This window comes from Podarcis liolepis (genome assembly GCF_965112155.1).
Source record: "Podarcis liolepis genome assembly, chromosome: 6".
NCBI lineage: Eukaryota > Metazoa > Chordata > Lepidosauria > Squamata > Lacertidae > Podarcis > Podarcis liolepis.
The window spans coordinates 6,121,793-6,142,109 of NC_139559.1; the positions used below are offsets into that span (position 1 = coordinate 6,121,793).

General features: G+C 49.0%; 1 protein-coding gene across 1 annotated transcript in view; it reads left to right on the top strand.

The window, feature by feature from the left end:
• Window positions 1–6: 6 nt before the first annotated feature.
• Window positions 7–20,317, top strand: part of SLC2A4RG (SLC2A4 regulator) — a 52,634-nt gene continuing 32,323 nt past the window's right edge. The window contains exons 1-2 of the mRNA XM_083507697.1: window positions 7–237; window positions 10,240–10,418. The gene's annotated coding sequence lies outside the window, so the exon portion shown is untranslated. The remainder of the gene's footprint in view (window positions 238–10,239; window positions 10,419–20,317) is intronic.

A 20,317-nucleotide genomic window follows, 5' to 3' on the forward strand; every position in this document is an offset into this window, starting at 1 on the left:
CCCGACGGCAGCCCCCCGGCGCCCGGCTTGTGCTGCGGGGTGATCTCCGCCTCCTGCAAGCCGCTCGCCTCCCCGTACCCCCCTTCCTCCTCCGAGGCAGCCAGCAACGCCGTCTACACGGTGCTGGTGGAAGATCCGGCGTCGATCCGAAGGAGGTCCCGGCGCAGAAGCTGCGAGGACGGCGCCGGCAGGAGCTCCCCGGCCGGCAGCAAAGGCAGGCTGCAGCTTTTGCAAAAGGTAAGAAGCGGCGGAAGGCGGCGGCGGCAACTTCGCTCTCCCGCCCCGTCTGGTCCCGTCCCGTGTCGCTGCTGCTCCCGGCCTCGGCCGCGCTGTCGGATCTGGCGAAGGAGAAGCGGGTGGGTGTGTCCCGCCATGGCGCACAGGAGCACGGAGGGCGGGCGAGAGACGCAGGCGACTAGCTGAAGTTGCAAAGACTCGACGGCCGTGGGCTTCGCGGCGCTGCTGCTTCCTTCGTGGACTTTTGGGGCGGGGAAAGAGATACGGCCGTCCTGCGCAGGGGAGGCCAGGAGTGCGGGGCGTGTGTAGGGAATATTATTTTTGCAGAGATCGGAAAAGGGAGAGTCCCCAACGCGTTTGGCAAGAAACTGCTTAGAGCCTTGGAGGCGGATTTCGGTTGAGGGGGGTGCATTATATTTGCAAACGGGGGGAGGGGAACCATCCAGAGCCATGCATGGCAGCTGGAGGGTGGGACCGGGAAGTTGCATAGGGAGGGTGGGCTGGAGGAGCGGCCCTTACACGAAGCCACTGAGAGCCGCCGCGCTTGCTTGCAAAATAAAAAAGTCCCGGGTGGGTTGGAAAGACCCGGCTTCTTTGCAGACGGCGCGCGCGCAGCCTTTTTGCCTAGGATCGGAGACTATTCGCCCAGTGCGATCCTTGGAGTGCTTTACTCGGCCGTCAATTCTAAATAGTAGTTGGGGGCTCCGCTAGGCCCCCGAAGCAAAAGGGCCCCTGACAGCGCCGAGCCCCTGCCCCGCTGCGCTTGCAGAGAGAGACCGTGCGCGCCGTTGGGTCCAGCTGGCAAACCCGAGAGGCGCCCGGTTTTCCCGGCCTAGCAGCAACCCCGGCGGAAAGTTTGATTCCCCTTCGCGAAAAGATGGCGCCTCTCGCTGCTTGCTTTGCTTGCGCTGAAAGTTTTGATCGAGGGGAGGGAATTGCAATGGGCCGGGACGTGGAGCGGAGCTGCAGAGAGCCGCCTTTTCTCTCTCTTTTTCCGCCCGAGCCCATCCCCGCCCCATCGGGTCTCCACCCCTGCATGGCGGGGCGCGAGCTGCTCGGAGGGACGGGCCATCAATCACTCTGCCGAACAGGCACCGCGCTGGGCCAGGAGGGGAGGGCCCACCCGGGTGGGTGGGCTCGGGCTCGGTTTGTGGGTGGGGGAAACAGCAGCGCCCGCCTCCGGAGCGCTTCGCTGGGGATTCACACGTGCGCCGTGCAGGGGGCGGGGAGGCGTCGTTTCTGGATCCTGCTGGGAGTCCGAAAGGGCGAGTTGAGTCGCAGGCGGCGGCGGGCAGAATCTGGAGCTCGTGGGAGTTGGAGGCCAGAACGTCTGCAGGGCACCTGCTTGGCAATGTTGGGCCTTGATTATTCCTGCGTTGCAGGAGGGGTGGACTAGATGAGCTTTGGTGGACCCTTGTAGGAAAAGTTGTGCTGGACCAGGCCGGTGGCCCACTTTGCCCAGCACCTTCTCTCCAGTGTCCTGGAGTGTCTCTTTGCAGTGTCCCATTTGGAATAGTAAAGGTAAAGGGACCCCTGACCATTAGGTCCAGTCGTGGCCGAATCTGGGGTTGCGGCGCTCATCTCGCTTTATTGGCCGAGGGAGCCGGCATACAGCTTCCGGGTCATGTGGCCAGCATGACTAAGCTGCTTCTGGCGAACCAGAGCAGCGCACGGAAACGCCGTTTACCTTCCCGCCGGAGTGGTACCTATTTATCTGCTTGCACTTTGACGTGCTTTCGAACTGCTAGGTTGGCAGGAGCAGGGACCGAGCTCACCCCGTCGCAGGGATTCAAACCACCGACCTTCTGATCAGCAAGTCCTAGGCTCTGTGGTTTAACCCACAGTGCCACCCGCATCAATACCTCATCACAAATGGCCCTACCTGCCCGTGGACTGTCTTGCCAGAGTAGTGCATGCTCTAGTTATCTCCTGCTTGGACTACTGCAGTGCACTCTATATGGGGCTACCTTTAAAGGTGACCCGGAAACTGCAATTAATCCAGAATATGGCAGCTAGACTGGTGATGGGAGCGGCCGCTGGGACCACATAACACCAGTCCTGAGAGATCTGCATTGGCTCCCAGTATGTTTCCGAGCACAATTCAGAGTGTTGGTGTGCCCTTTAAAGCCCTAAACGGCTTCAGCCCAGTAGACCTGAAGGAGCGTCTCCACCCCTATTGTTGAGCCCAGACACTGAGATCCAGCGCCGAGGGCCTTCTGGTGGTTCCCTCATTGTGAGGTTATAGGAAAACAGACAGAGGGCCTTCTCGGTAGCGGCTCCTGTCCTGTGGAACACCCTCCCTTCAGATGTCAAAGGAAATAAGCAGCTATCTTCTTTTTAAAAGACATCTGAAGGCAGCCCTGGTTAGGGAAGTCTTCAATATTTAATGCTGTCTTGTTTTTAACACTCGATTGGGAGCCGCCCAGAGTGGCTGGGGAAACTCAGCCAGATGGGTGGGGTATAAATAATAAATTATTATTCTATTATTGTTGTTGTTGAGTTGGAAAGGGGCAAGCGAAATGATCGAGCTGGTGGAATGAGAAAATGTTCCAGTGCCTGGGACTTTTTAGTTTAGAGAAAAGGCGAATAAGAGGGGATATGGCAGAGGTGTGTGGAAGCATGCACTGCATGTAGAAGGTGAAAATAGAAGTTTTTCCTCCCATCCTTACACTATAAATCATGGCTATTAAAGGAAGCTGAAGGTTGGAAAATTCAGGACAGATAAGACAATCCTTTGAGCAGTGCATTGTTAAACTGTGGAACTCTCTATTTTATACTGGGAAGAGGCAGATTGGGGGCCACCACCAAGAAGACCTCTCCTTTGTTTCCAGCCTCTGAACATCACTTCTAGGGGGGCATGCACAAGTCTAAACATTCTTGAAAGTGTCTAGGCAAATTTCAAGAGCTAAGGGGAGCTGGGAGGGATTTTCCAATGAGCTGGAGCTTCCATGTTGCTTGGGAATCCTTCCTGACCATGTTCCAGGAATCTGTTTTATGCAGAGTCATATCACTCGTCCATTCAGCTCCATGGTCCCTATGCCAAGGATGAGGAATGTGTCGCCCTCCAGCTGCTGGTAGGCCGCACTTGTCCGATTCCTTGACCGTTGACCCTGCAGGCTGAGGCTGATGGGAGTTGGAGTCCAGTAACATCTGGAGGGCCAGATGTGCCCCATTCCTGGTCACGGTGTGCTTTCACCTCTCCAGGATTTTGGACTGGAAGTTTTTTATTTTTATTATTTTCAGTAATTTATTAAATTTATATACCACACTTCACCACAATATCTCAGGGCGGTTCACGGAATAAAATACAAGTTAAAAAGAAGTAAATAACTAAAACAAAAAGAACAAAACAATTTAGCCCCCCGCCCTTCCCACAGGTGCACTGTAGAATATTAATCAGGCAAAGGCCTGGTTGAAGAAGACCATGTTTGTCTGGCGCCTAAAGACGTATAATGTGTGTTTAGGGAAGTTTTTAATGACTGATGTTTTAATGTATTTTAAATCTTTTGTTGGAAGCCACCCAGAGTGGCTGGGGAAACCCAGACAGATGGGAGGGATAGAAAATAATAATAATAATAATAATAATAATAATAATAATAATAATAATAATAATAATGGTCCCCGGCTAGCCTCCCTAGGGAGAGCATTCCACAGACGGGGAGCCACTGCAGAAAAGGCCCTGTTCTCATGTTGCAGCCCTCTGGACTGCTCACGGAGGCGCAGGGCCTCAGATGGTGATAGTAGTGTCCGGATCGGTGCATATGGGGAGAGATCCTTGAGGCTTGGAGGTCCTGAGTCGTTTAAGGCTTTATAGGTCAAACCCAGCACTTCGAATTGGGCCAGGAAACTAATTGGCAGCCAGTGCAGTCGGGCCAGGATCGGTGCAAGATGCTCAACCTGGCCTGCCGAACTCTGCGCCGGCTGAAACTTCCGAACCGTCTTCGGAGGCAGCCCTGCGTACAATACATTGCAATAATCTAGAGGTTACCACTGTGTAGACAGGGTTAGGCCAAGGTGCTCTGTCACTGAGGTGCAACCCCTCTCTGAATGGTGAGGGTTGCCCATCCCTCCCCGAAGAAGTGAGGGGCAAAGTTCATGGGTGAAATCGCTCTCTTAGGGAACCGTCGTGTCTCAGGGTCTCCAAGCAGAGATGGGAGGCTGGTGGGTCTGGTGTTTTAACAGGCCCCCAAGGCCAGCCCCAATGGGATTAATTGGGGCTCCATGGCTGGGGCTGGGTCCCTGTGATTTAGTGCGATGGAAGCCATGGCCTGTGGAGTTCACCCAAGCCTTGCTACCTTATGGGTTGGAGGCCGGGTGCTCTTGAGAATAAGCAAGGTTTCGTGCAAGAGTGGAGAATCTGCTACCTTTCAGATGCTGTTGGGCTGAAGCTAACAAAAAAGTTACTATGATTAATATTACACACACACACACACACACACACAAAACGTGTGCTTATCCTCACACACCTATAAACATAAGCACCCCTATTAAATCCTTAATAGGCCAATGCTAATATGCCAAACATAGTAACACTATAAGCCAAACGTTTATTTGGTAGTGCTCTGGTGTGTTGTTGAAAACATTACAATTCTACTAATACAAATATTTCAAGGCCAGCCCTTCATCAAAACAGCCTTTTTCTGATTCTCTCCATCTGCCCCCAAAATAATTTGGGGGTGTGTGTCTCTTTTTCAACCTCTTGCCCCCTAACTTCCATCCTCCCTGGTAGGGCTGGGTGACGTTTTTCAGCATCATGATTTTTCACCAGCTAAACATCACAATATATCGATATATCACAATGTATGAACTAAGGATGGAGGCTTCACGGTTTTCCGCGCATTGTGATTTTTGCATAGCATAACACACACTCACACACCATGATTCATAATTTATAGCCAGGTCTAAAATCATGAAACCAATATCACAATATGGACCAGTTTCGGACAATATATTGCCCTTGCCTGCTAGTGCAGATGGAAATGGGATTCTAGCTCCTATTTTAGCAGGTCAACAGTACCACTGAATGTCCACTAGATGGACGCTGCTGTGTTTTACTCCTGGGACACACATTTCCTCCCTGGGCTTTTTTAAAAGTGCGAAGATGGTGTGGAATAATTGGCTGTGAGGCTGGAGGCAGAGTCATGCACACTTCCTTGACATTTCGCCTTTGTATCCTTTCTCCAGCCTTAACCTGACATGCAACAGGTTTCACCAGCTTCGTAGTCATGAGGTCTAGAAACTTGGTGGTGTGCTTTTAATTGTTTTGTTAAAGTTGAGGTTTTAGAATTGTACGACCGATGCTTGGATGTGCAAGGGCGCCTACATCACCGGTCAGAACTTTGGAACCGGTGCTGAGGGTGGTCCAGAGAGGTCCAGTCTGCTGCAGTGGTCGGATTCTGTAGACAGATGCAGCCGTGCTCAGCTCTTTGGGAAGCTGACTCCTTGCAGATGCCCTCTGTCAACAAGCAAAGGGCTGGTCTGAGTTTGAGCTGCAGGGTGGCAGCCGAGCGTTGGAGAGTTTTCCAATTTGGTGTCGTCTATGAGTAATCTCTTAGTGCAGAGTGAGATAAGCTGTGAAGGACAGGAATTAAGACTGGGGTGGGGGAGGGAAGGTACATTTATTATTTGCCTATTTAGAGCATTTGTAACCTGCTCCTCAGCCAATAAGGCTCCCAAAGCAGCTTACAACATCATCATCATCATCATCATTTGCAAACTTTATATACCGCCCTTCATCCGAAGATCTTGAGACTGTTCGCAAGATAAAAATACAGGATAGAAGCACAAAATAAATAGTAAAAACAATTGCCCTGCAGACTTACAATCTTTAAAAAACAACAACCAAAAACCCACAGCACACAAGGAGAGAGGACCAGGGAGGGAAGAGGAAAACAAAAACAATATCTGAACAGTTGTTCCTATAATATCCAGGTGCAGGATGTGCTTGATGGACCTCTTGCAAAGCAGGTGGAAGGAGCCTTGTTCCCAGCTCTCCCACCCCCAAGTGACGTAGCAATAGTTTCTGCAGGTTACAGGAGGGTGGGGTGGGTGTGTCCTCCCAGCCCTACTGGGAGACGCTGGGAATGGAACCTGGGACCTTTTGCATCCGAGGTGTGTGCTCTAACGTTTTGCTACAGCCCTTGCCCAGACAAGTGTAGCTGGCTTGCACACTGTGTATCATTTCTCGCAGCCTCACTCTCAGACTGCTTCAATCCAGGGCTTTCCTGTTGACCTGGGTTGGCTGATACCAGGGATGGGGAATCCCTTTCCGCCCCAGGGCCTCATTCCCTTCCAGACCATGTCTGGGGGCCACATGCTGGGGTTGAGCAGGGCTGGGGGGGTGGGAAGCGGGTGGAGCATCGAATGCAAATTAAATGCCTAGTTTCTACACACACTGGCCAATGGGATTTTTTTTTAAGATTTCTGGGACCCATCCCAGCCGCCCTCAATGGCTGGTGTGGGGGGTGGCCTGTGGAGAGTGTCAAGGGACGGACAGAGCATCCTGGGGGGCCACATTCAGCTGCAGGGTCTGCAGTTCCCCACTAGGTCTGGGCAATATCTGGTTTTCAACACCGTGATGTACCACTAGCTAAACATCGCAATACAGTCATACCTCGGGTTACAGCTGCTTCAGGTTGCATTTTTCGGATTACAGACCGCTGAAACCGGAATGGGTTACTTCTGGGTTTCTGCGGTTGCGCATGCGCAGAAGCGCTGAATCGCAACCCGTACGTGCGCAGACGCACAGACGCAGGTTGCGAATGCTGCAGGTTGCGAATGTGCGTCCCACATGGATCCCATTCGCAACCCGAGCGTCCACTGTACAGTGGTACCTCAGGTTAAGTACTTAATTCGTTCTGGAGGTCCGTTCTTAACCTGAAACTGTTCTTAACCTGAAGCACCGCTTTAGCTAATGGGGCCTCCCGCTGCCGCCGTGCCACCGGAACACAATTTCTGTTCTCATCCTGAAGCAAAGTTCTTAACCTGAAGCACTATTTCTGGGTTAGCGGAGTCTGTAACCTGAAGGGTATGTAACCCGAGGTACCACTGTATATCAATATACAGTGGTACCTCTGGTTGCGAGCAGGATCTGTTCTGGATCCCCGTTCGCAACCTGAGCAGAGCGCAACCCGCGTCTGCGCATGCGGGGGTCGCAATTCGCTGCTTCTGCGTGTGACCACATTTTGAGCATCTGTGCATGCGCGAGCGGCGAAACCCGGAAGTAACCCTTTCCAGTACTTCCGGGTCGCCGTGGGACGCAACTTGAAAACGCTCAACCTGAAGCAAACGCAACACTCGGTATGACTGTATCACGATGTCTGAAATTAGGGTGGAGCCAGGCAGAGGCACTGGCTGGCTGGACAGTTTCCCCCGCATTGTGATTTTGCCAGCGCCTGCTCTTGTGATTCGCTGCCTCCTGCAGGAGAGAGGGGAGAGCTCAGCTGGCGCAGTTAACAGGGCCTGCAGGAATCGGAGAAGCATTGGCTGGCACCATGTTTTCCCCCACATTGTGATTTTTGCATTCACCACGCCCCCCCCCCCCAGTGATTCGCGATGTATTGCCAGGCCCAAAATTGTGAAACCAATACAGTGGTACCTCGGGTTAAGTACTTACAGTGGTGCCCCGCAAGACGAATGCCTCGCAAGACGGAAAACCCGCTAGATGAAAGGGTTTTCCGTTTTTGAGCTGCTTCGCAAGACGATTTTCCCTATGGGCTTGCTTTGCAAGACGAAAACGTCTTGTGAGTGTTCCGATTTTTTTTTCACTCCCCCCCTTTCTCTAAGCCGCTAATAGCCTTTTAGCCGCTAATCCGCTAAGCCTTTAATAGCCGCTAATAGCCTTTTGGCCGCTAATCCGCTAAGCCTTTAATAGCCGCTAAACCGCTATAGCCGCTAAGCCGCTAATAGGGTTGCTTCGCAAGACGAAAAAACCGCTAGACGAAGAGACTCGCGGAACGGATTAATTTCGTCTTGCGAGGCACCACTGTAATTTGTTCCGGAGGTCTGTACTTAACCTGAAACTGTACTTAACCTGAAACAACACTTTAGCTAATGGGTCCTCCTGCTGCTGCTGCGTCACCGGAGCACGATTTCTGTTCTCTTCCTGAAGCAAAGTTCTTAACCCGAGGTACTATTTCTGGGTCAGTGGAGTCTGTAACCTGAAGCGTATGTAACCCGAGGTACCACTGTATCTCAATATGGACTACAAACCTGTTTTGGATGATATATTGATATAGAGTGGTGCCCCGCAAGACGAATGCCTCGCAAGACGGAAAACCCGCTAGACGAAAGGGTTTTCCGTTTTTCGATGCACTTCGCAAGACGAATTTCCCTATGGGCTTGCTTCGCAAGACGAAAACGTCTTGCGAGTCTTGTGAATTTTTTTTGCTTTCCCCCCCTTTTTCTAAGCCGCTAAGCCGCTAATAGCCTTTAAGCCGCTAAGCCTCTAATAGCCGCTAATAATAATAATAATAATAATAATAATAATAATAATAATAATAATTTATTTATACCCCACCCATCTGGCTGGGCTTCCCCAGCCACTCTGGGCGGCCTCCAAAAGAATATTAAAATACTATAATACATCAAACATTAAAAGCTTCCCGCTAAGCCTTTAATAGCCGCTAAACCGCTAATAGGGTTGCTTCGCAAGACAAAAAAACCGCTAGACGAAGAGACTCGCGGAACAGATTATTTTCGTCTTGCGAGGCACCACTATCGCCCAGGCCTTTCTTTCCCCCAATTGATACGTTGGCTTATTCCTTACTACTTTCTGCAAAAGCAGTTTTGTCACAGGTTTGCCAGGTTCCTTAAAGCGAAGCTGCTCAATATTTGTGGCATTTATTAGACTTGCAAGCCAGAACTTAAAAGGAAAGCCCCAGGAAAGGGAGCAGTTTGTAGTGTAGCTGACTCTGGCTTTCCTGGCAGAAGTGGACTGGTGTTCTAAAGGATTACTGAGCTCAAAAGCCTATCCACATAAAGATGGATGGATGGATAGACCCCGGAGGTGCAGCTGAACTGTCCGTCCTTGTTTCTGAGCTTCCTCTCCTGCTGCCTGGTGTGAGTAGATTTTTAGCGCGAGTGCAGAAGAGGAATCGGCCTCCATGTTAGAACATGCTTATCAGTCCTGAAGGAGCTTTGCCTGGATTTCAGTTGCAATAAGGCCAGCCTCACTCACTGCTTTTGTCTGCACCTGCTCTGTTTATCTAAGATAAAGCCAAGGGCTTCTGAGCTTTAAGAACAGAGCCAAGCCCTTCCTGGCTGCCCACATGCTTGAGTGCGGGGTGGGTTGGGTTCGTTAAAAAAGAACAATACATGCAGAACCACAGAAATAATACAAGGCCAGGTGTAATAATAATAATAATAATAATAATTTGTTATTTATACTCCACCCATCTGGCTGGGTTTCCCCAGCCACTCTGGGCAGCTTCCAACAGAATATTAAAATACAATAATCTATTAAACATTAAAAGCTTCCCTAAACAGGGCTGCCTTCAGATGTCTTCTAATAGTCAGATAGTTGTTTTTCTCTTTGACATCTGGTGGGAGGGCGTTCCACAGCGCGGGTGCCACTACCGAGAAGGCCCTCTGCCCGGTTCCCTGTAGCTTTGCTTCTCGCAGCGAGGGAACCGCCAGAAGGCCCTTGGCGCTGGACCTCAGTGTCTGGGTAGAACGATGGGGGTGGAGACGCTCCTTCAGGTATACTGGGCCGAGGCTGTTTAGGGCTTCAAAGGTCAGCACCAACACTTTGAATTGTAAAAGTAGAGAGTGAAACAGACATTTTCATCACAGTTATCTTGGGGCCCATGTCAAAAGAACGCTAACCCCGCTGTGCTGTGTAACGTTGATCTGCGGAACTCGCCGCCACAGGACGGGATGTGGTGGCAAGCAATTCTATTGGGCTGAAAGGAGCTGGGCAAACACTCTCAAGTGTTATGGCCAGCTGTTGCTGTTGATTTGCTACCTGCGTCCGGCATCAAACGCCTCTGTGTCCTTTTCCAGAGTCCTGCCCACTGCAGTGGGAAGGGGCTTCCGGTGGAAGCGGAGCCGATCAACGGGCGGCCGAGGCACCTGTCCGATCCCTTGGTGCCGAAGCGGCTGGAGGATGAGGCGGCGGCACTCCGACTGCTGGATCAGGGCCCCCTGCGTCATTCATCCTACATCCCAGTGCCCAGGCAAAGGTAGGGTCCTTGGAGAAAGGTTATTTGGGGTTTCTGGAGGGAGTAGTTCCTTTCTGAGTCTTATTTATTGCAAAGCTCATTGAATGGTGGGAATTGGAAGGAAAATGCACCGGTTTAGTGAAGGGCTGGTATCTTATCCATCTCCCGCAGTGGATTCCTTTGCTGCATTTGGAAAACCTTCGGGCCGTGTCGTTGGCCTTGAGCGCTGGGGATTTCCCTAAAAACTAGTTTGGTGGCCACAGCGGAGGAGCGCAGCTTGTTTTTGCTGCAGGCATTTCTTTCTCCAACTCCACTGTGAACATATTGACACCTGCTTTTCAGGATGGCTTGCTAGGCGCTGCAATCCTCTGGAGGGTTTTGTCACCCTTCTGTTAAACCGTGGGTAGGCAAACTAAGGCCCGGGGGCTGGATCCGGCCCAATCACCTTCTAAATCCGGCCAGCAGACGGTCTGGGAATCAGCGTGTTTTTACATGAGTAGAATGTGTCCTTTTATTTAAAATGCATCTCTTGGTTATTTGTGGGGCATAGGAATTTGTTCATTCTCCCCCCCAAAATATAGTCCGGCCCCCCACAAGGTCTGAGGGACAGTGGACCGGCCCCCTGCTGAAAAAGTTTGCTGACCGCTGTGTTAAACGTTGATCAGGATGGGGCCCCGCTGGGCGCAGCTGCCACTGCTGTTGTTCTCAACCTCTTAGCGTCCTTGGTGTGTGCCAGGGCCGCAGCTTCTAACTCAGGGGCCAGCAAAATTTTTCAGCACTGGGCTGGTCCACTGTCCCTCAGTCCTTGTGGGGGGTTGGACTATATCTTTTTTTTTGGGGGGGGGGGAGAACGAATTCCTGTGCCCCACAAATAACCCAGAGATGCATTTTAAATAAAAAGACACGTTCTGCTCATGTAAACACACACTGATTCCCAGACTGTCTGCAGGCCGGATTTAGAAGGTGATTGGGCTGGATCTGGCCCCTGGGCCTTAGTTTACCTACCCATGCTCTAATTCAGATGTTAGCAAACTTTTTCAGCTGGGGGCCGGTCCAGTGTCCCTCAGACCTTATGGGGGGCCGGACTATATTTTGGGGGGGAAATGAACAAATTCTTGTGCCCCACAAATAACCCAGAGATGCATTTTAAATAAAAGGACACATTCTACTACTACTACTACTACTACTACTACTACTACTACTACTAATAATAATAATAATAATTTACTTATACCCCGCTCATCTGGCTGGGCCTCCCCAGCCACTCTGGGCGGCTTCCATAAAAACCAAAAATACAGTAAAATATCACACGTTAAAAACTTCCCTAAACAGGGCTGCCTTAAGATGTACTTAATATACTCATGTAAAAACACGCTGATTCCTGGACTGTCTGCGGGCCGGATTTAGAAGGCAATTTGGCCGGATCCAGGCCCCAGGCCTTAGTTTAGCTACCCATGCTCTAATTCATCCCCTGGTTGAAGCAGGGACCTGGGAGAGCTACTTTGCCCTCACACCTGGCAAGAGGTGTTGCAACACCGAGTTCTCCATTCCGGAATCCCGGACGGCCTTTTCCAGGACGCTCCATTATCCCCTCTGGTTTTCTATTCCCTCTTCGCACTCCACCCCCACCCCACCCCCCCAGCTCACCAGAACCAAACACACTCATCGGTCCGCGGCGTCTGAAAATGAGTTTTCTCTTTGTATTTGTGGTTAAGGTACCTAGACTGTTGCTATGATTTGTTGCAAGGCGGTGGTTTTTATTCTGATGGAGCATAGAAGAGTTGTCCTGCCTAGAGGTGGCACCTTAGACTCCTACCTTTGCTTACCTGGAGCAGCTGAGTTTTGCAGAATCGGGGACGGTGGGGATGCTATCTTCAGCCAGGGTAGGATGAAATTGCTTTCTGGAGACCATACACCTCTGTGTTGAAATTTGCCCCCTTATCAATATCTGCCAGTCTCGTGGCCATGCCAATCGGCTTCATGCCACAGCTGATATTTTTTCCTCCGCTGATGTAATAATATGAAGAAACACCCTCAATGTTCAAAGTGCACCTCACACTTTAACACCTGCGGCTTTTTAAACTTGTAAGGGTATGTGGGGTGTGTGGGTGTGTTTGTTTATTATTACGTTGCGCAGTTTTGTGCTTTATGTTGTAAACCGCTCTGTGATCCTTTGATTAAGGGTGGTATAGACTTTGAATAAATACAGTAATAGTAAATAATTAACTTGTTGGGTTCTTAAGAAGCACCCTGGAATGTAGAAGGAGATATATAATATTTCTGGACAAATGGAAAAACCCAAGGAGTGGGGTGAGTGAGTGGGTAGGTGGGTTGGAGAATCAGATTTTGGAAGGGAAATTGACTTTATACAAATATATCCTTTCTTATCATATCTAAATTTCCTCTTAACAGTTGGTGTATAGTGAATAACTTGAGTCAGCCTCTACGGTTGTACTGTATGGTGTATTTATGGAATTTTAAAACTTGTAAATCTTTCATATTTTTATTTAGAAAATTTGTATCCTGGCTATTGATGGAATGATCATCGACACAGCTTGCAATACACTTTAGTACCATACGTAAACTCCAGATGGAAGGAAGTTAGTCTTTCTGGGCTCTGTGGGGCTTATTTCCAGGCAGGTGTGGAAAGAGTTGCAGCCGCTGTCTTACTGAAACAATAATTCTAAATTTATCACATGTCCGAGATGAAACTGCAGGTTGCTGCTCTAAGTATATCTTAGTTCTTGCCAGTAGGAAAAACGGACATGATGAGCGTTTCGATGAAAAAGGAAAAAGAAAGAAAGGGTTACCTGGGCTTAGAAACAGTATGCAAGAATGCAGAGATGGAAAATAACTAAGGATGCATTGACGCCATAAATATAAACATGGATTTCCCAAAAGAATTCTGGGAACTGTAGTTTGTTCAGGGTGCTGTGAGTTGTTAGGAGACTCTTATTCCTCTCCCAAAGCTACATTTCCCAGAGTTTGTAGGGAGGAGGGATTGACTGCTAAACCACTCTGAGAATTGTATATCTGGGAGAGGAATAACAAACGACACTTCCCAGAATTCTTTGCAGGGGAAGCCATGACTGCTTAAAGTGGCTTAAAATTCATGATGAGATTGTGGCCTACATTCAGAATAGCTGGTTTTCGCCACAGTTTCCATGTTTACTCGGGAGCAAGTTCCACCAAGTTCAGGCATGTCCAAAGTCCGTTTTGGGGGCCCAATCCGGCTCCTCGGCCGGTTTTATGCAGCCCCTGTGGCAGTTTATTTATTGTAGTTTATTATTTATTTTCTCCTAAAAAAAGAAAATTTCCCCCCAAAACTCAACAACTTAAACCCTAAAAAAAAGCTCAACAACAACTTCTACTTCTTTTTTAATCTAATTTTTTTATTGAACAGAGTCTTAAAATACATGCAATACCAGCAGACAAACATAGAAATTATTGATAGTATACATACCAAAGAACAAAAATAAAGCAAAATAGAAAAGGGGGGGGGAGAAAAGAAAAAAAGAAAAGAAAAAAGAGGAATAAAAGTATGAATAGAGTAAAAAACATAGTATCTCATATTTCAGTCATCAAAAAAAAAAAAAGAAACTTCGGACTATTAAAAGCTCATCAACTTTGGTCGGCCCTCACGCATGTTCACTTCATCAAATCTGGACCTCTCAAAATTTTGGGCACCCCGATCGAGTTCAATGCAGCTCACTCACAAGTGCAGAGAACTGTCGCCTGTGCATAACAACACCAGTGAGATGCAAAACCTTACTAGAAAGCTCAGCTGAATATTCGCAGTGTATTCCTGCTCCTTGGTTAATTTACACAAATATTTTGCTTTATTTATATTCTACTCCACCTTGGAAAATAACGCGCTGCGTCCCGGGCTTTGCGAGCGAAGTTCCCCTTGCAGAATGGGACTCCCCCCCCCCTTGTAGACCTCCCCCCCAAGCTTTGGGGAAGGCTTTGAGGGTGCACAGAAGGGGAAGTTCCGTTGTGCAAGCAGAAGTCCGTTGCACGAGGGGCTCTGGAAAGGCCCAGATTTATCCCTGGAAAATGTGAGCGCAACTCCGTTAGTCAGCGTCCAAAGTATTTTGATTCTGAACTTCCAGGGGACTGGGGATGTGTTGTAAAACAAAAATCTGACCTTTTCCCCCTATGGGGTATCCAAGAGCCCATATAGTTGGGTGTTCATCAGTATGCAGATGACACCCAGCTCTACCTCTCCTGTAAATCAGAACCAGTGAAGGCGGTGAAGGTCCTGCGTGAGTGTCTGGAGGCGGTTGGAGGATGGATGGCGGCTAACAGATTGAGGTTGAATCCTGACAAGACAGAAGTACTGTTTTTGGGGGACAGGGGACGGGCAGGTGTGGGGGATTCCCTGGTCCTGAATGGGGTAATTGTGCCCCTGAAGGACCAGGTGCGCAGCCTGGGAGTCATTTTGGACTCACAGCTGTCCATGGAGGCGCAGGTCAATTCTGTGTCCAGGGCGGCTGTCTACCAGCTCCACCTGGTACACAGGATAAGACCCTACCTGCCCGCGGACTGTCTCACCAGAGTGGTGCATGCTCTAGTTATCTCACGCTTGGACTACTGCAATGTGCTCTACGTGGGGCTACAGTTGAAGGTGACCCGGAAACTGCAATTAATCCAGAATGCGGCAGCTAGACTGGTGACTGGGACTGGCCGCCGGGACCACATAACACCAGTCCTGAAAGACCTACATTGGCTCCCAGTACGTTTCTGAGCACAATTCAAAGTGTTGGTGCTGACTTTTAAAGTCCTAAACGGCCTCGGTCCAGTATACCTGAAGGAGCGTCTCCACCCCCATCGTTCAGGCCGGACACTGAGATCCAGCTCCGAGGGCCTTCTGGCGGTTCCCTCATTGCGAGAAGTGAGGTTACAGGGAACCAGACAGAGGGCCTTCTCTGTAGTGGCGCCCGCCCTGTGGAACACCCTCCCTTCAGATGTGAAGGAAATACAGTGGTACCCTGCAAGACGAACGCCTCGGAAGACGAAAAACTCGCTAGACGAAGGAGTTTTTTGTTTTCTTAGCCGCTTCGCAAGACGCATTTCCCTATGGGCTTGCTTCGCAAAACGAAGCTTGCCCCGCAAGCTCCGGGGATAGCGGGGAAGCGCAGCGCGCCTTCCCCTCTTTCCCCGGACCCCTTTTGAACCAAGGGGTGGCAACGGGGAGAAGCGATTCTCCCCGCTGCCCCTTCCCTTGCTTTAAAACAGGTCTGGGGACAGAGGGGAAGGCGCGCGCGCCTTCCCCTCTGTCCCCGGAGATTGCGGGGCAGGCAACGGGGAGAAGCAATCTTCTCCCCGCTGCCCCTTGCTTTAAACAGGTCCGGGGACAGAGGGGAAGGCGCGCGGCGCTTCCCCTCTGTCCCCGGACGGTCTCCATAGGAACGCATTGATTGATTTTCAGTGCATTCTTATGGAAAACCGTGCTTCGCAAGACGAAAAACTTGCGGAACGAATTAATTTCGTCTTGCGAGGCACCACTGTAAGCAGCTATCCTATCTTTAAAAGACATCTGAAGGCAGCCCTGTTCAGGGAAGTTTTTAATATTTAATGCTGTACTGTTTTTAACATTTGATTGGGAGCCGCCCAGAGTGGCTGGGGAAACTCAGCCAGATGGGCGGGGTATAAATATTATTATTATTATTATTATTATTATTATTATTATTATTATTTATGTAGGTTCTCTATTGGTAGGAGAAAATAACAGAGGCCACCCAGCAAAGCAGCTAGTTAGCCTGATCTTTATTGATCTGTTGCAACAGGGTGCTCCCCTCACCCGCAGGAAAGGAGGAGGAACCCAGAAATATGGCGCGCAAGGCCTTATGTAGACTTTTGAAATTGCCACCCTGTAGATCAAGACCACCCCCAGAAACATCATACATACATCAGAGCAGGGTTGTAGCTCAAGACCACCCCGCCCCAGATACATCATACCAACATCACAGAAAGAGCGGTCTACAGCAGAAATCTGAGTGCTTTGTTTACCTCCTGTCTGCCAGGTGACCTGATTAATGGTCACTTGATTGGATTGCCTGGGGAGCCTGGCCAGTCTTTTGTAATGATAAATACTTAGTTCCTGAGCCAGGTCACAGCCTCACACCCTAGTCATATCTTAAATGTGCCCTTAAGACAGGATTTGTGAGGAAAGAGACAATGGGGAGGTTTCCCACTTTGACCTTGCAGAGAAATCATTTGCTCAGTTTGGGAATCAAAATGGTTTCAGGTCGGTCTTCCTGTGCTGATCTATGTACGTGCTTGGTTGGTAGATTTATGAACATTTAATATATATCTAAGACCTCAAAATTCCTATCACAAGCCCGCGGGTCCCTGCGGAATAAAGGAAGGAGTCCAGCCAGTGGAGCAAATAGCTGTAGACCAAAGTTTATTGTGCAACAGGTTCAAAGAGGAATTTTGAACCCCGAGGATGGGGTGACAAGGACTTTTAAAGGTTTCCCACCATATCCCAGAATACAGTTCGTACAGCATCTGTTATGTACTGAGTTGAATAGGATCCAAAAGGCAGCAGTCTGATTGGTCATAGAACAATAGGATTCAGAATGCAGCAGTCTGATTGGTCCACAGGAGCCACCCAATCCAGCTCCAGGTAGAAGTGAATCCGCAACCTGATTGGCCTACAGGTGAACCCCAGAATTAACCAATCACGTGGTGCCCATTGTGTAAATAATGTATATAAAGCAGACATTCTGGGGGAACTTCTATTCCTCACTACTATGAACTGAATAAAGAGCATGAAATCCACTCTCAACTCCGAGTATATTTCAGCATCATTGATACATCATTGCTACATCACTGACATGTCACAAAAGGGGAGGGGTAGACTGGGGTTATACTAGTTTAACCTGGGCAAACATGTCCAGACAAGTCCTTGGTACAAGATTAGCATAAGCAGACATGTCAGGGCAAGACCCAGGTATAAGATTAGCATAGCGAAACACCTTCTGAAGTCCCACCACCCAAAGTACAATAGAACTTCCTTTGCATGTCGGGACCCCTTGGCAAGTCCGGTGATGGGATTAGGCTTTCCTTGGCCAACAATCAGCTCAGCAATTATCACCTCTGGGCACTTCCTGGGGTAGGAGGTGTGTATACATGGAGGAAAACGGGACGTGTGTGGCGCTGTGGGTTAAACCACAGAGCCTAGGACTCAGAAGGTTGGCGGTTCAAATCCCCGCAACAGGGTGAGCTCCCGTTGCTCGGTCCCTGCTCCTGCCAACCTAGCAGTTCGAAAGCACGCCAAAAAGTGCAAGTAGATAAATAGGTACCGCTCCGGCAGGAAGGTAAACAGCGTTTCCATGCATTGCTCTGGTTCTCCAGAGCGGCTTAGTCATGCTGGCCACATGACCCGGAAGCTGTACGCCGGCCAGTAAAGCGAGATGAGCGCCACAACCCCAGAGCCGTCCGCAACTGGACCTAATGGTCAGGGGTCCCTTTACATGGAGGAAACTGGCAAAGGAGTTGATTTTATATGATTGTTAAAGCTAGGTAACTTCTCTGAGCTGTCAAGTCGAAAGGATGCATTTATGCATAATATTTGTAACATTTAACAACTTTAAAGATGTGCCCCCCCCCGTAATTTCCGTAACAATCTAGGGCTTGGATATGTTGATTTATGGCTGTGAAGCTGCACTTGAAAGTAAGTGGGTGACATTTTTGTTGAAATCCTGGGCACCAGAGGGTTTGGCAGCAGTGCCTGTCTCTTCCTAAGACTAATAGGAACAGGGTAAATTTCTCACTTGCCATCGAAGGGTTGGTTATCTGGGACCTGGGACAGGGCCTTCACTGCTGTGGCTCCCACGTTGTAGAACTCCCTGCCTCAGTGTGCCCAGTTGGTCCCTGGTCAAATAGCATTCTGGTACATTGTGAAGGCTTTTTTTCCAGTTTGCCAAGTGTTTTATGAATATTTTCCTACACACACAACCCTTCTTCATGCTGTGAGTGTGCCTGGCTGTGGTTTCCTCTTATTGCCACGTGGCATTTTGTGTTATCTTGCGATTGTGAGCTGCCTTGAGGAGCTGAAAGGCTGATAAGTGAACATTTTGATTAATTAAATGAAAAGTATACCCAGGAGAAGACGTTTTACAAACTTGTTCAGCTTGTGTGGTGTTCTGCGGGTTGCAGAATCCCACTTTTCCGCTTGCAGAATTTGGGTTCCTGGGGGGTGGCCTGCAGATGATCCCCTTTCATACTCCCATGTATGTCCCAGATTATTCTGCACCCTGAGTTCTCTGCCTTCAGAGTTTTCAGTTTAATGGGGGTGGGCTGGCGTAACTGAGTGCTGGAACGATGGAGGGAGCCGAGTTCGAATGCTGACATCTCCCGGGAACAAGGCTGTGCCTGAGACCCTGAAGAACCGCAGGCATTTTGAGCAGAGCTAGGTGGGTCGCTCAAGAGCGATGGGCCGCAGTTCATCTGTAGAGGACATGCTTCGGGAGCAGGAAACATCAGCTTCAGTCTTTTGTTGAAAGGATATTGCTTGAGGCCAGGGTGAATTTCATTTAAATCACAATTTAAATCACTCGTCAGTAAGACTTGATTTAATTTTTTTTTAAAAAAGAAAGACTTATTCTTGCTGGTATAAGCTTAATATTTACAACCAGATGAAGATTTCATTTTTGGAATAATAAATTTTTAGAGTAGTTTGTCAGTTACATCAAAAATTACTGATTTGGTTATATTGTTAGAAATACATAGACCGATAATTAGGACATTATTGTAAGGTTTAATAATAATAATAATAATAATAATAATAATAATAATAATTTATTATTTATACCCCGCCCATCTGGCTGGGCCTCCCCAGCCACTCTGGGCGGCTTCCATAAAACCAAAAATACAGTAAAATCACACGTTAAAAGCTTCCCTGAACAGGGCTGCCTTAAGATGTCTTCTGAATGTCAGGTAGTTGTTTATCTCTTTGACATCTGATGGGAGGGCGTTCCACAGGGCGGGCGCCACTACCGAGAAGGCCCTCTGCCTGGTTCTCTGTAGCTTTGCTTCTCGCAATGAGGGAACCGCCAGAAGGCCCTCGGCACTGGACCTCAGTGTCCGGGCAGAACGATGGGGGTGGAGACGCTCCTTCAGGTATACTGGGCCGAGGCTGTTTAGGGCTTTAAAGGTCAGCACCACACTTTGAATTGTGCTCGGAAACGTTAGTTAACTGTTTCTGTTTGGACAACTTTTCTGCTGTTCTTTACTGGAAGGAGAAAAACCATCATTTCCTAAATAACAATGTAAACAATTTATTTAACTGCAGCAATAACATTATAGCATATGTATACATGTTTGTTAGCTGATGTGGTTCAACATTTTTTTTTATATAAAAAAGAACTTAGACTGAGTTCTTAGCACACATGAAAAACTTAAAGCAAATCCTTATTTCCTGATGAATAGCCTTTGGAGTCTAATGTAACTTAAATAAAAAACCATCTTTAGAAAGATTTAAGGAATTTTAAAAATCAAATGTAAATTAAAAAATATCCAATTTTATTTATTTTTAAAAAACCATTGATTTTTGTCCCCCCTGATCTCCACGTTCAGGTTCCCAAGGCCTCCAGGTCTCTGAACTCCCCCTTCCTCTGCCCCTCCTGCACAAGCTGTCAGCCCCACGCTTGTGGCGGGCATTCTCGGCTGCAGCAGGCGTGTGCAGGCCATGCCCAGCGGTGCCGCTTGTGAGCTTCCCGAGCTGGCAGTGCGGTGCACGCTGGCAGGCCGCGTCACTTTCCGTGCCAGGGGAAGCACCTGGGCTAAAAATAGGCCTTAAAGCAGGCAGCAAATTATGTGTGTGTTTAATCTTCTTGGATTACAGGCAGAGGAGGCGCTGCTTCGCTTTGCTGTCTGCCGGAGCCGAGAGCGGCAGGACGCCACTTCCTCTG